The sequence below is a fragment of the Polyodon spathula genome, chromosome 16 (genome assembly GCF_017654505.1).
Source record: "Polyodon spathula isolate WHYD16114869_AA chromosome 16, ASM1765450v1, whole genome shotgun sequence".
Lineage (NCBI taxonomy): Eukaryota > Metazoa > Chordata > Actinopteri > Acipenseriformes > Polyodontidae > Polyodon > Polyodon spathula.
In genome coordinates this window covers 4408283-4421806 of record NC_054549.1, presented here as the reverse complement: position 1 = coordinate 4421806, position 13524 = coordinate 4408283, and the positions used below count along the sequence as shown (strand labels likewise).

Sequence of the window (13524 nt, the reverse complement as noted above, 5' to 3'; positions counted from 1 at the left end):
CAGTACCTTATGTAATGAGTTAGGACAGGAGAATTCAATTTCTATGCCAAATCCAACATAGTCTTAATTGTGAAGCAGTAAATCCACTCCCTCGGCTGTGTTCAATTTGCTTTCTACACAGTCACTCTCCAGTATGTTAACTGCGTGTGAAATACATTTGCATAACGTCTGATAGCCCTGGATTAAAAATATTCTGGAATGGCATGTCTTTTTGGTAACACTTGTGTCTCTAATTACTGTGTATTTTCATAATAGTTACATTATAAACGCATGCATGCTTACACAATTACAACATTATCATGCATAGTAACAATGTACTGAATATTTAAATCTTTTTGCAATATATATATATATATATATATATATATATATATATATATATATATATATATATATATATATATATTAGGTTTAGAGTTAGGGTAGGGATAGGATTAGAGTTATATAGTGCAAAAAGATTTATATATTAAGTACATTACATTGTATGCATAATAATATTGTAATTAGGGGTAAGTGCACATGTATTTAGGAAATAAATACAAAGTAATTAGAGGCACTTCATGTAAAATCTCACCATCTATTTTAACACTGCATTAAAGAAATTCCTGCTTTTTGTCATTCTGCGTATTTCCTTGTTGATTGTTCTGGTTTAAAAAAATGCCTCTCTACATTCGGGAAGCATGTCTTTAAAAAGTTCAGAGAAGTTTAATTTAAAAATAACAAGATTTAAGAAGAGTCGTTTTTAATACATTTGTTCGAATAATGTATTTTCACAGTATCATAAATTATTTACAAAGTGTGTAATTCTCGCCTGAGAGACAAAATGGCACCAGATCTGGGATCCGGGGTGATCCGGCTCAAATGAAACCCTGCCGACAGGAGTCCATGTCAGAAATATGTCTCACACAAGCCTGCCCATTACAGAAACTTTCCAGCAAGGTCACCCTGTACCTTATTGAAATGTCTAAAACAAAAACTGAACATAATGATTAAAACATAGTTATAAAGTCCTGCTGCTCTTGAAGTTTGATGTGTTGATTTGTTTCCAGAGAAAAAAAATTATATATATTATATATATATATATATATATATATATATATATATATATATATATATATATATATATATATATGTGTGTGCGTGCGTGCGTGCGTGCGTGCGTGCGTGCGTGTGTGCGTGTGTGTGTGTATATATATATATATATATATATATATATATATATATATATATTTTTAAAGCATAAAGGAGTTTGAACTAATTTCTGACTCATGTTTTATTCGTAACTCCATTTAGCAATTTAAAATATCAGTTTTGACTAAAATTGGGTTATTATTTTCAAACAACATGGATTACAATACAAATGAATGAAATGTTCCAAGAAATATATATTACAAGTTTTTCATTTTTACTTATTATTATTTAATTTTTTTATCTCTGCCGTTTGTTCTGGTCAAAGGAACAAGTTCTGTTCAGCTTTGGGTTTGATATTTAAATTGGTTTTTCACTAACCTGGTAAGATTTTCTTCCTCTTTCAATAATTTGCACAAATGTCACACAGACAGTTATTCAAATTTTACACAACCCATCAAATGTGACCTAGTTGGAAACCATGTCTTTTACATGAAATATTCTATAGCAACGAGTCTCAATAATCTTTGAAATTGGTCTTAATTACACTATATTTAACTCCACCTTTACCAGACTGCTGCTGTGATTAGAAAGGTGAAGCTCCTTTATGGAAATGTAAGATGTAAAGATACAAGAATAAGGATCTCCAAAGGGTTATCCAGCAGAGTGCAGGGAAGTCTTATGATCAGGAGCTTGCTGGTTCAAATCCTGATTGTACTGAGTTGTCTATCTTGGCTGCATTGTCCTTAGCACTCTTGTAGGTTTAGAAGAAGAAACTGGCTGGGCATAGTCCAGCTCATTACTTGCCTACAGGGTAAAACTAGATAACATTCGTTGCTTAGGTTCAGCAGGTGATTCGACTGGCTTGACAGCAGGACCAGACCATCTAATTTAGTAAGGAGAGTGCAGTGGTGAGGCGGCATTTGAACTGAACATTTCAAATGAAGATAAGACACCTTTATTTTTGTTTTGGCCTTTGCAGACATTGACGCACCTGACAGCCCTCTCACACGAGAGTAGCTCTGCCCATTTTAAATTTAGGAATCAGTTTTAGGTTTTAGTTTCTCCGAGGGAATTTTTTTTTGTTATTTATCGTGTTTACTATTGGTCAAACTATAAAATTATGGATGCTGAAATGTGGGGGAACAGTCAGAACCATGTTTGGTGCCACTGTTTCTTTTTCGTAAGGGCGGTTCTGAAAAGTGCCAGTGCACTAGATGAAGACTCCAAAATCCATCCTCCTAACCTTTTCAGTGAAGTTGGAGGTAATTGAGAGGATACCCTTCAACCAGACAGCTGGAGTGGTATTTATGTAAACAGAGAGAATGAAGGAAGTAAACGCTAGGTTAGGCTATTGGGGAGTCATTACTCTCTCATCACAAAAAGTGGGGATTCGTTTCAATTAGCCAGAATTTAGTTACGCGGTATATATTTAGCCATTCATTTCTTAATGACAGCTATTAATATAACCCACACAGAAATATGCGTCAGGCCTGTGCCTGAGATCAGAACTGAGGTTATCGAGGCTGGAACGCATTCACAGATTGTCACTCGTACATCTGCACGCTTAAGAGGGTCATCTTTCTTTTCAGCAGCTGAAGTCTATTGGGGATTTTTAGACAGCGTTGCTTGCTTTTTAATGAATTGCATGTACATTAAAAATCGCTGGATTGAAATTGGTGGAGACTCACGTCCTTAGCCATCAGTGTAGTACAGTCTAATTGTCCTTGTCGAAGAATCGTGATGTCCAATATAATATTGTCCCTGTTATTAGAAATCTAGCAACAAACTTTTAACATCTCCAAACTGTACCTAAATGTTGTTAGTTAGGTCTTCCGATTCCCCTTTTACACCCTTTTCCCCCCGATTACACCCAGGAGGTCTAAAGTGGATGTTGACCAGTTACTGTCATCTGGAGGACAAAGGCTACCCCTTCAGATGTCTGCTAGAACTCACCAAGTGCCCGGCCAGTGGGGTTTGCTGTAGCGTGGTGAGGAGAAATGTTAGATTTTGCCTCCTTAATCCGCAGGAGTCTCAGAGCCAATGCAACACTCCCTATGGAAGCCCCAGGAAAGACCGGCAACTTTTCACTACTTTATTTTCACTACTTTTCATATCTTTCACCTGAATTCGAATCCAGCTGAAGTCCTTTGTGAAATTACTTTTCATATCGACAACTGTATCTTTAACTTGTCGATGGTTGCTCTAAGTGCTTCCCTGCAGTCTGGAAAGATATGTGGTGATGGTTATTGCCTAATATAATCATACCCTCTCCAGCATCAGCATTGTATAGCTCTCCATCCATTATTTTGTATCAGAGACATGGCTGAAGACATTACAGATCATTTCTTTATCATATAATCAATTGCTTTCTGTCATATAGTTTGTGTCAGAGTTTTCTTTTGTAATGAGAATTGTGGCGACTTTTCAAATTATCATGTAAGAGTTAGATTCCTTCACATTCTGCAACACTTTTTTAAAATCCATGTCATTAGAATTAATATTTAAAGGGATCAACTACATTTCCCTAATATTTAAATTATTAATTGTTTAATATGCTATTATGTGTGTTCTGTATGACTGTAAACTATTGTTACAGCTTAGATTTTGATCAATATTATTTGCCATGACTACTAACTATTCCAGCAAAAATTGTATTTGAAATGAGGTGGGGAAGCGCATTAGTGTTGCACTGGCTTTACTAAACAACTCTTCTCCCACGGACTACTGTTAACAGTGCAACGCTAATATGCTTCCCCACCTCAGTTACCCACAACCAGCCTTGTAGAGGCCTTGTTGAGGACACACAGGATAGTAAACATAAGAAATAGAATTAGATAGCATAAGACTTTACGTTTAGTCTTTAGTTTTATTTTAACTGGTTTATCACATAGATTTTTCCAAAACACCACAACAGATTCAGAACGTTTAAAACGCTGCTTCCCGTTACCTTATCACTTCCAGAGATGTAGGTCACCCTGGCTACCAGGCTGTGGTCACGTACTGTATCAACACTTCTTTATCTTCTAAAACACCAGCTTCTGAAACACAAACAACTTTATAAGAGTGTATGCCTTTCAGGCGGTGACCTTGGTCTGTCTTTTACATTGTGAGTTGTGTTTGTCAAGCTTTCATACCTTTCTTCCTCTCGCGTCAATCTCTCGTCCCCTCTGATGTGTTGGGTCGTCCTCCCTTGGCACTCTCCTCTCTCGATCACTTGCGAGCACTTCTTTTGTTCCCTTTGTGTTTTCTCCCACGCTCGTTCTTTGGGTAGCATGGTGGGAGCATGATTTTCTTCTGCGGAGACAGCTCCCATAGGACAATTTCCTCCATACTTTTTAATGTTTAATCATAAATGAGATGACTATAGTGCGTCATGCAAGACAAAAATCCTTCCTGCGTGATGTTTTGCACTGCTATAATAGCTTCAGTTACTTTTGATTGGAAGTCTTTTGGCCACTCAATGTGTTTAAATTAGAATAGTTTGAACATAATCCATCCATTTTTAATGATCAAAACAGAAACAGGTTTATAAGGCTGCAATTCAGAGCATGTATGATGATTTATCAACCAACGTCATGAAAAAAATCTCTAACAGAGAAAGTATGTATTTTTGTAACACATCACCACTAAAATGTACATTAGTAAGATGTTGGACTCATACCTTTAAGCTTTAGGTTGCTGTTTCGTTATTGCTGTAAACCTTTTAATGGTGCTTCCCCAGCATCCTGGGCTTCCACCCTTATTGAACTGATCCTGCTTTGGGTTGGAAATAAGGCAGAAAAATGTGTGCTAAAAAGCTGCTTTTTAATTTAATTCTCTAAATTCCAGCCAGGGTTTTACTGATTAACATCAGGTCTAAAGAAATATATATATATATTTCTATTTCACTGAACGTAAGCTTAAAGAAAGGGAGCTGTGTAGTTGGTTAAATAAAGAAAGATTCCAGGATCATGCTCATTTTCATAAAATGGTGGAAATTGTATTTTTGGCATAAAGGTCTTCAGAAAGCTAGTAAGAGAGAAAAAAAGAAATATTGCGGCATTGGGTGCAGTAAAGAAAAGAACAGATTTCACAGACAACCCTGCAGGTTGGCAGTTAAGAAAAGGCCACAGTAAACCTATTGTAAATGACAAAAGCTTAATTATACTGGTAATTTAGTGCAGTAGCTTTGTGCTTAATGAACCCAAAAGGTCATTGCCTAAGGATAACGCTTACATCCTTATATAACATGACAAAGGCTGGCTATTATTATTTGGGATAGTGTGGCGTTAGCTTGTCTAGAAGGTAAGATATTGCATCTGTAAAAGGCTAGCCAGACTGAATGTCAAACCAAAGTCTACTTATCCCACAAGAGAAACTAACTTGAAATATTTCAGTTTTCCCTTTTGGCTTAAAAAAAAAATGCAAACTAATTTTTATTTTTAGTAACCTATTTATTCTTTCACTAAGATGCTCCAGACTCTGAGATTTCTAAATGTCAACTCATCTAATGCTATGCAGTTTGCAACACAGCTTATCTGTCAGACCACTTTGTCTTCATTCTCACAGCGTGTACAACTGAAGGGACTTTTATCTTAAATAAATACTCTTTTTAACTCTTTCAACACTTTAGACCTGTTCAAAGGTCAAGGAAACAAGCACTACACTCAAAACTGCATGTAGCCAGAACTGTACTCCCTGGAGGGTCCAGAGTGGTTCCACTGGTGTGCAAGGTGAGTCGTGCAATCAAGGAAGTGGAGTTTCGCATCCTGGCTGTGCAGAGTTCTTGGAATATGCTGGGGATTCTAGCTCTGCGCTCCCACACTAGGGCTGCAGTGTCTTCTGGCTTTCATCCCACCTGAGTTCTCAATGACTTAATTGGGTTAATTATTTGATTAATTGGACAAATTTAACAATTCTCTCCAGAACTAGGAAGTGCACCTTGAATCAAGTGCCTTTTTATAAATCATCAGCTGTAAAAGACCTTGAAAAATATGAAATAGGTTCAATTTTACAAACAATTAGATCAATTATGTTAATTGAGAAATTGAGTTGGAATGAAAACCAGAAGACCCGGCGGTCCTCAAGGACTGGAGTTTGACACCCCTGTGTGAGGGAGACAAAAACTGTCCTGCCGTTAATCGCCAGCTTGGTTCCTTTATAGCCTGACATGTTTTCACCTGGTAACATGCTTTGATCTCAGGTGAAATGGCCAAGGAAATGAAACTGTATCAGAATTCCTGAGAATAAGGCATGGAAACTGGGAATTACCCTAGTGAAGGACCAGATATCATGTTTTAAAATGAATGTAACACAGGACTCTTTCAAAGCTGCACGTTTTAGACTTACGTAGTGAACAGACGCGCACAACAGGTAAGATTCACGCAACTGCTTTGTTAGCTGCACAGCTACAGCCTAATTACAAGATGCAGTTTGGACAAGTTCGCTGCTCTCAGTTCTCACCCACACAGTCCCCAGGTTCTCCTGGCATCTGTGTTTGAATGAAAGACTCCAAAACACTGTGGATACCGGAAGGGATAACACAAGCCCTTGAAAGCTTGAAGCGAAGTCTAGGGGCAGCTTTTGAGGGGGAGATTTTCTAAATTTAACTAGCTGCACTAAAGCCCGACAGCCCAAGTATATGAGATTGATTTCAGGGAGATAGTCTCAGGGACCCAACAATACCAAGCCCGAGATTGCTTTTCCTTCCAGTGATAATGAAATACGTCTGAATATGTTCTCCGAATTTGTTGAATTACAGATAAGCATATCTACAAAGCCTACATTGACTTGATCTGTCTCTTCATCAAAGTACCTTGCAAGGATAGCACACTCTTTTTCAACCATAGTATCATTACTAATAGTATTTATATGACAGAATATGCTGAACAGGTTTTGAGAAAACTCTGGTTCAAGTGCATTATTTACAATGGCAGATGTTTTTGTGTGAGAGCAGGCATAATGCTTTGCTGTCTCGCTACCTGGAAATATCTTGCGAAACAAACTACCTGCATGTTAGCCACTGAAAATATCAGGTTGTGCTCAACTAGAAATCCTGTAAACAGTACCTCAGCATTGATTACCTTATCCTGAAGAGTTCTATCCTGATCTGTCCTGAAGAACCCAGAGACTGTGAAACTTATCCCTGCCTCACATGCTGTAACCCCTGCAGAGCAAATAATACAAGCACATTTCATACTTGGTTTGCAAAAAGATGTCAGACAATAAAAAAGTAATTTATTGAAATTAACTCTTCACAGTATAATTGTGTAAACAATGAATTTCAAACTGTTAGCATAATCTTGTTATTCTTACTTACAGTAAAGTAAATGTATTTGTAAATTCCGGATTTAGTTAGGAATTTCCATTAAATACCTTATTTTATCCATTACTATCAAATGTATAGAACGTTTAAAATACTCTAATCCTGCTGTTTAACAAAATGTAAGACATTACAGAAGTACAAATAAACAGTGAAGAATTAAAATCTAAGGACTCTCTGGGATGATGGTGCTGAAAACTTTCAGGAGCTAAATGTTTTGTGAATTAAGCACATGTTGGTGCTTTGCTTTATGGTCAAAACATACACAGCTGTGTTTTTAGTTTTTAATTAGTTTGATGTAAGATGGGTTTGCAAAAGTTAATGTTAATATTTTTTTTACAGAAGTAATACAAGGGAATACCTTTGTATAATCCGATGAGAACTGTGTTAAATATTTTATTCTGGTATTTTTTTTAAACAATGTGGTTCACCTTCAGTTGTGTATGTCCTTTGATGCCATTGTGTACAACTGTGATTAACGTCCCGGATTCAAAATTGCTTCCATCGTCGTGATTGCCTATTATGCTTGATGGACAGGTTACTGACCAACCAACTTGAACTACCTTGTACCTACCCACCCACCAGCCAACCAACCAACATGTACCTTGTTTATCAAAGCTAGCAGTTTGGCTTTCCAGTCTGTTCTGCAAAGCCTTTACAGATAAAGGGACAGTGCATTTAGCTGTACTTGCGGGATGTTTTCAGTCATTTTCAGGAGGAGGGAGTGTGTTATGCAGATCAAGGAGACTTCCGGAAGGTTCCGGGAGACTTGGGCTGTCTGACTAAAGCAGACTTTCTGAAGTGGAAAATAAGAGTTGTTGAAAGAGAAGAAATCTGAAAAGCTTGACCTGTAAGGGACTATACAAAATAAAACACGCAGACAGAAGAGTTGGATAGAGCAAACAGGTATTTTCATTTTCAAGCATAATATATAGTACTACATTTGGTTAAAGAAAGTGTTTAGTTTGCATGATAAATCTGTTACACTTCCTAGGTCACTTCACTTCAGCAGTGGGTCAGAGGTGACTGAAGCTAAAAAGGGGAAGCGCTAAATAAACTTTAAACGGCCCCTGGCTACTAAGTAGCCTGGCCACTTTATTAGGGCTCCAGGTCTCCTCCTAATTGAGCATATTTGGACTGAATTTGAACAACATATTATTGTATTTTGTAACATTACCAATTAGATTTTCTTGTCACAAGAAGGCTGAATTAAAATCGTATTAAATCTGGCCCATTAAACAAGCCCCCCCTTCCCTCCAAATGAAATATATGAATAAATACATACATGAATCAAAGATCTTCCTGTGGCACGGTTGGTGTCCTCCCTTTTGAAGCGTTATCAGTGCAAGCCTGCTCCCATATCTCCTCGTTCCACACAGCTCTCGCCTCTAGCCATAACAGCCTGGAGAGGTGAAGGAAAAAAATATGTGCTTTAACTCTTTGCTTACTAAGAGTGAGCCAACTTTCCTCCTCTGTACGTCTGACTACAAGGGAAAAGTGTTTGGTCGTGTCAGCTTCAGGGGGCAATCATAAGCTACCAAAAGAGAGGTCACGGACAGAGTGCGGTTGTCCTATGACTCCATGTACATTAGGACAATTTAGGCTTTTCAACTCACATCGCAGTGCATACCGGAAGGCACTGGGGTGTGAGTTGAAAAGCCTGAACTTTCCCAAGCTGTCCTTGTGTTCATGGAGTCTAATGGTAATCCTAGGATAGGGTGAATATTGCAACTCACCCCCTAGTAGAAGGGTTGTCCCCCCAATCCAGGACAGGGTTGAGGAACAGAGACTGAACTTTTTCCTCACCCTCAGTAGAAGTATGGTCCAAGCCCTATTGCCACCATACTATAAATGAACTTCCTATTTGGCATGTGTAAACAGTAAGCCTCACACTCACTGTTTAAAGTAGCGATCAGGTGGGGTCATTTTACCTTCTGCACAGGAAGTGAATGTATAGTGTGGTGGCTAGGTAATTGCTTTCACCCTAATTAGCAAAATCAAAGCCTGGAAAACAGAATCGTCTACAGCAAAAAGCTGACAATACGTTAAAAAAATAATAAAAAATAGGGTGCTCTTAGTGGCCAAATGGTGTAGCTGCAGCTTCTTTAATTGAGATTTTAACTTAAACCAGGTCCAGATTGTATATTTATTATTTCCTGTGCCTGCAGTAATAAACCCTAGCAAAGCGGCCTGTCCAATTACCATACACTTATTAGAGCTTGCATTACAGATCTAAAACAACCTTTGAAACCAATTCCTCTATACATACAAAGCTATCCCAGTAATAATACCAAGCCCCAGCAGTTAAATGCCACCAGTAACTCACAGAGAGTGCTTCATGTGTTCTTAATATCTAATTGGTTTTACAAATGTAAGTGGTCTGGTGAATCTAAAAGCATATTTAAGACAATCTACTTGAATCCCCATGGGCAGCACTAAAGACAGATCGTTGGCAGAACTTTAAATGAAAAGGTGCCAAGAATAACCTGTGAAACCTTAAGATTTACAGAAAAGTTTGAATAACCATTCAGACACTGACCTGAAATTGCCTTAGCAGAAGCATCAACAGACAAAAGCAATATCAGCAATGGCATCACAATACTTGGCTGGTTTAACGTCCATTCTTCCCGACATTCTGAGTCCCATATAGAAGGTTTATGGTAAGAGTGGAGTTTTTTTTTTTTTTATGAAATACGTTGAATGCCCCTTGATTGTAAGTGCGTATTTAGAAGCTTAATAGTCAGTATTAATAATTAATTTAAATTGGTGTGAAGTGATAGTGATAGTGTAGGTATGCAGAACATGGATTTAAAGGTTTTAAAAAACAGTGCACCTTGTTATCCTTACTGTTTTTGTAATTTGCTTAAATAGGCATAACATGTTTTAAAGTACAAGCTAGCGCTATGTTAAACTTCATTATTTGGCCGCCTTATGTTGAAAAAAAAACAAGTCAAATATATATGTAGCAGTGGTTTCAAGGTCTGTTTTGTGCTATAAATTATTATACAGTACAAGTTCTCAAAAAGACACAGGAGAATGACTCTGGTTTACAAATGTTATTTGTGTCCGTTAGTCCAACTCAACACAATGAATGAAACGTAGTATTCAGACTCACTAGTAACATAGCAATAAAAAAAAAAATTCAAGTCTTAATTTTATATATATATATATACTATATATGATGTGTGTATATCTTTTCTGTACATCGTTGGGTTGAATAAATGCAGGGGGGAAAGTGTGGAATAGCCTCCCCAAACGAAAGACTCACACATCGCCTATGCTCATGGCCAATAAACTGTTGTATGTCCCACATATCTGTGAGGACTTAATGTCTGAGACCCGAATGTCTTTAGGGAGCGTCAACCAACTGTCCAGTTTCCCCTAAAGTGGGAAGAGGCCAACTTGCAGCAGATTGTTGCAAGAGCCCCTGACAAACAAATGCCAACTTAGACAACGGGGGTGGCAGGAATTGTATAATAAAGCCCAGCTGGGCTCCCATCTGCTAAACTGCAAGTTTAAAATGTCCCAATCCGGTATACTGATCAGGAAATGAAGAGGTCCAGGTGGCGATGTTTGATCAGAAAAATAATCTGATTTATGTCAATTCTTTTTTTGTTTTATGATCTCTTTATTGCTCTTTTATTTCTTGCTTTGAGAGAATAAAATGCAAATTACTTTTTTAGTTGTGTTTTACCTGTAGGCTTAAACAGGTTTAAATAGATCCGTCAGCACTTCAGAAATTCAGGTTTTAGAAGTCAGGACCCAGGGGCTGAAAATGCGCATGAGTTATTAAGCCTGTTAAATGACTATCTAAGCAGAACTAATAGAGCTTGATAGAGAACACACACAATGGGATATTAAACAGGCAAGAAATTAAATATTAGGATAATATCAATGTTAAAATGAAGCCTTCTGTTACAGCAGAAGATGAAATGAATTGCAACTTATGGCCATCAGGGGTAGGGTTGGATTAACAAATATAACAAAAATAAATTGCTAGAAGTAAGCACAGACAAATGAAATGAATAGAAACCAGAGCTGCTTATAGTCAGTAAAGCATTCTCTGTTTAGAAAAGCATTCTCAGGGCAGGTTGAGTTAGCACACTCAGCTCAAAACAGAAAAAATACCTCATAGGTGCTGTGGAAGAACAAGAACATTTGACTGACCAGTGCAACAGAGAAAGGGAACACTGGGCATTAGTTAGCGTTTGATCCTCAGTTACCGCCTGTTAAATTATGTTAAGGACTTTCCAACAGTTTCTTATTATAGGCCCTGTTAACTGTGGCCCCATTAGATGAATAATACAATATTGTTAACTCTGTTATACCAACAAACTGGTGGCTATGCAATTTGTCTAAAGGTTGTGTCACAATAAACCCCCCCCCCCCCCCCCATGGTACCCTGTGTGTGTGGTCACGTTGTACTCATTACACGAGATGTTCATCGACCCCTGAAGAACTTGGCTTTTCCGAAACAGAGACATAAAAGACTGCCCTTTCCCTCCCTGACAATTCAAAAGACTTTCTCTCCACCACCCCCCCCCCCCCCCCCCCCCATCCCCCCCCCCCACCCATGTTTACAAAGGTTCCCCAAGGGAGAGCTATAAAGGATGACAGCTCAGTAATAACATATGCAAATGAACAGGGGAATGCAAATGTTAAAAACACAATGGAGAGGCGATTAAACGCACGTTAGCGCCTTTTATCTCTGTACCTCGGCCGTCCTGGGAACTAGATTTCAAAAGACAAATTAATACAGTGTGAGCCGTTCGAATGCCCCATTTCTCTGGAGAAAAACTCTGTTCTTCCTGATTGTTTTTTTTAGTCTCCTGCATTCAGTCTCAGGTTAATTAATTTGACCTGTATAATGAAAAAAAAATCTTGTTGGCTAACAAGTGTTCCAACCTGTGCAAATACGCCACCTTACCAATAGAGAATATAACTTTTAGAGCGACTCTCCCTGAGGAGTGACTTGACAACAAATTCACATTGGCTGGGCTGGGGTAGGGTGGTGGTTGCCATTTGTGCTGATATCGTGCTGATATTGGACCAAGTTCGAACACCCTGTCATAGTGGAGTCAGCAGTTTGTCACACTTCGCTTTTCAGTTAATCTACAGAAGCAGCTCCGATAAAACAGTAGGATCTAGGAATGGGCAAAATAATATTTCAGCTATTACCTGTGTTGTGTTAGAGGACTCTTTCTTACTGTTTCTACTTAGGTGACAATTCTGAGTGTTCTAGAAAGAAATGCTTCTGAAAAGACTCCCAAAGGCTCATTGTTAAAAAGCGAGGCAGGGAAACACATTAGTATTGCACTGTGCTAATAAGCCTGCAGGTGAATTATTCTGCACTGAAGCCTAATTAATTACTTTTAAGATGTGATTGTTAATTAATAACCAAATAAACCTCAACTGCACAAGGAAACTTAACTTCATAATGTGACAATTTCCAACTAATAGGTTTCTTTTTAATTAAAAAGCACAATTAGCAAAAGAAAAAATTAATTCTTACACCTTAACGAAACATTTCATACCTATGTAGTGTGGGCATTCATTAGAAGAAGTATCTCTTCAGAATTTCATGTTATGGAGACTTACATATTTATATGTTTTGGCTCTTGATTGGGTGGGTAAATGAACAGAAAAAGTCTGCCCCACATGTCAACTTCTATAGTGACCCTTAGGGGGCGCAATGATGAATGTGACTAATATGCTCAAGGGGAAAGCATGGATAACAGCAATTAAGAAAGAATAGCAATTGCCTTTTGTAGATTCATCTTCAATACAAATACAAAATACTTTCTAAATAATTAAATTAGAGTTGGTATAATGCATCTCCTATAAAAAATAAATAAATAAATAAATAAACATTCATTCTGGTTCCAAGGTTGAATATTAATATAAATGTCACAAGATTTATTCCCAAATTGCTTTATTTTAGACGCTGTTAAATCATGGATGTAGAGAGAAAGGGGAGGACTGGTACAAATCTAACTGAGGTTAGGATGTGTTAGCTACAAAAGACTTTCAGTGACCTTCAGCATCTTATTCGAGCTCCTACCCCTCAAGATCTAATTTAGAGTCCTGATGGG

The 13524-nt window shown here is 37.7% G+C and overlaps 1 protein-coding gene across 2 annotated transcripts in view; it reads left to right on the top strand.

Moving 5' to 3' along the window:
* LOC121329304 (immunoglobulin superfamily member 21-like) overlaps positions 1–13524 on the top strand; it is a 113261-nt gene that overhangs the window by 84198 nt on the left and 15539 nt on the right. The window lies entirely within an intron of this gene.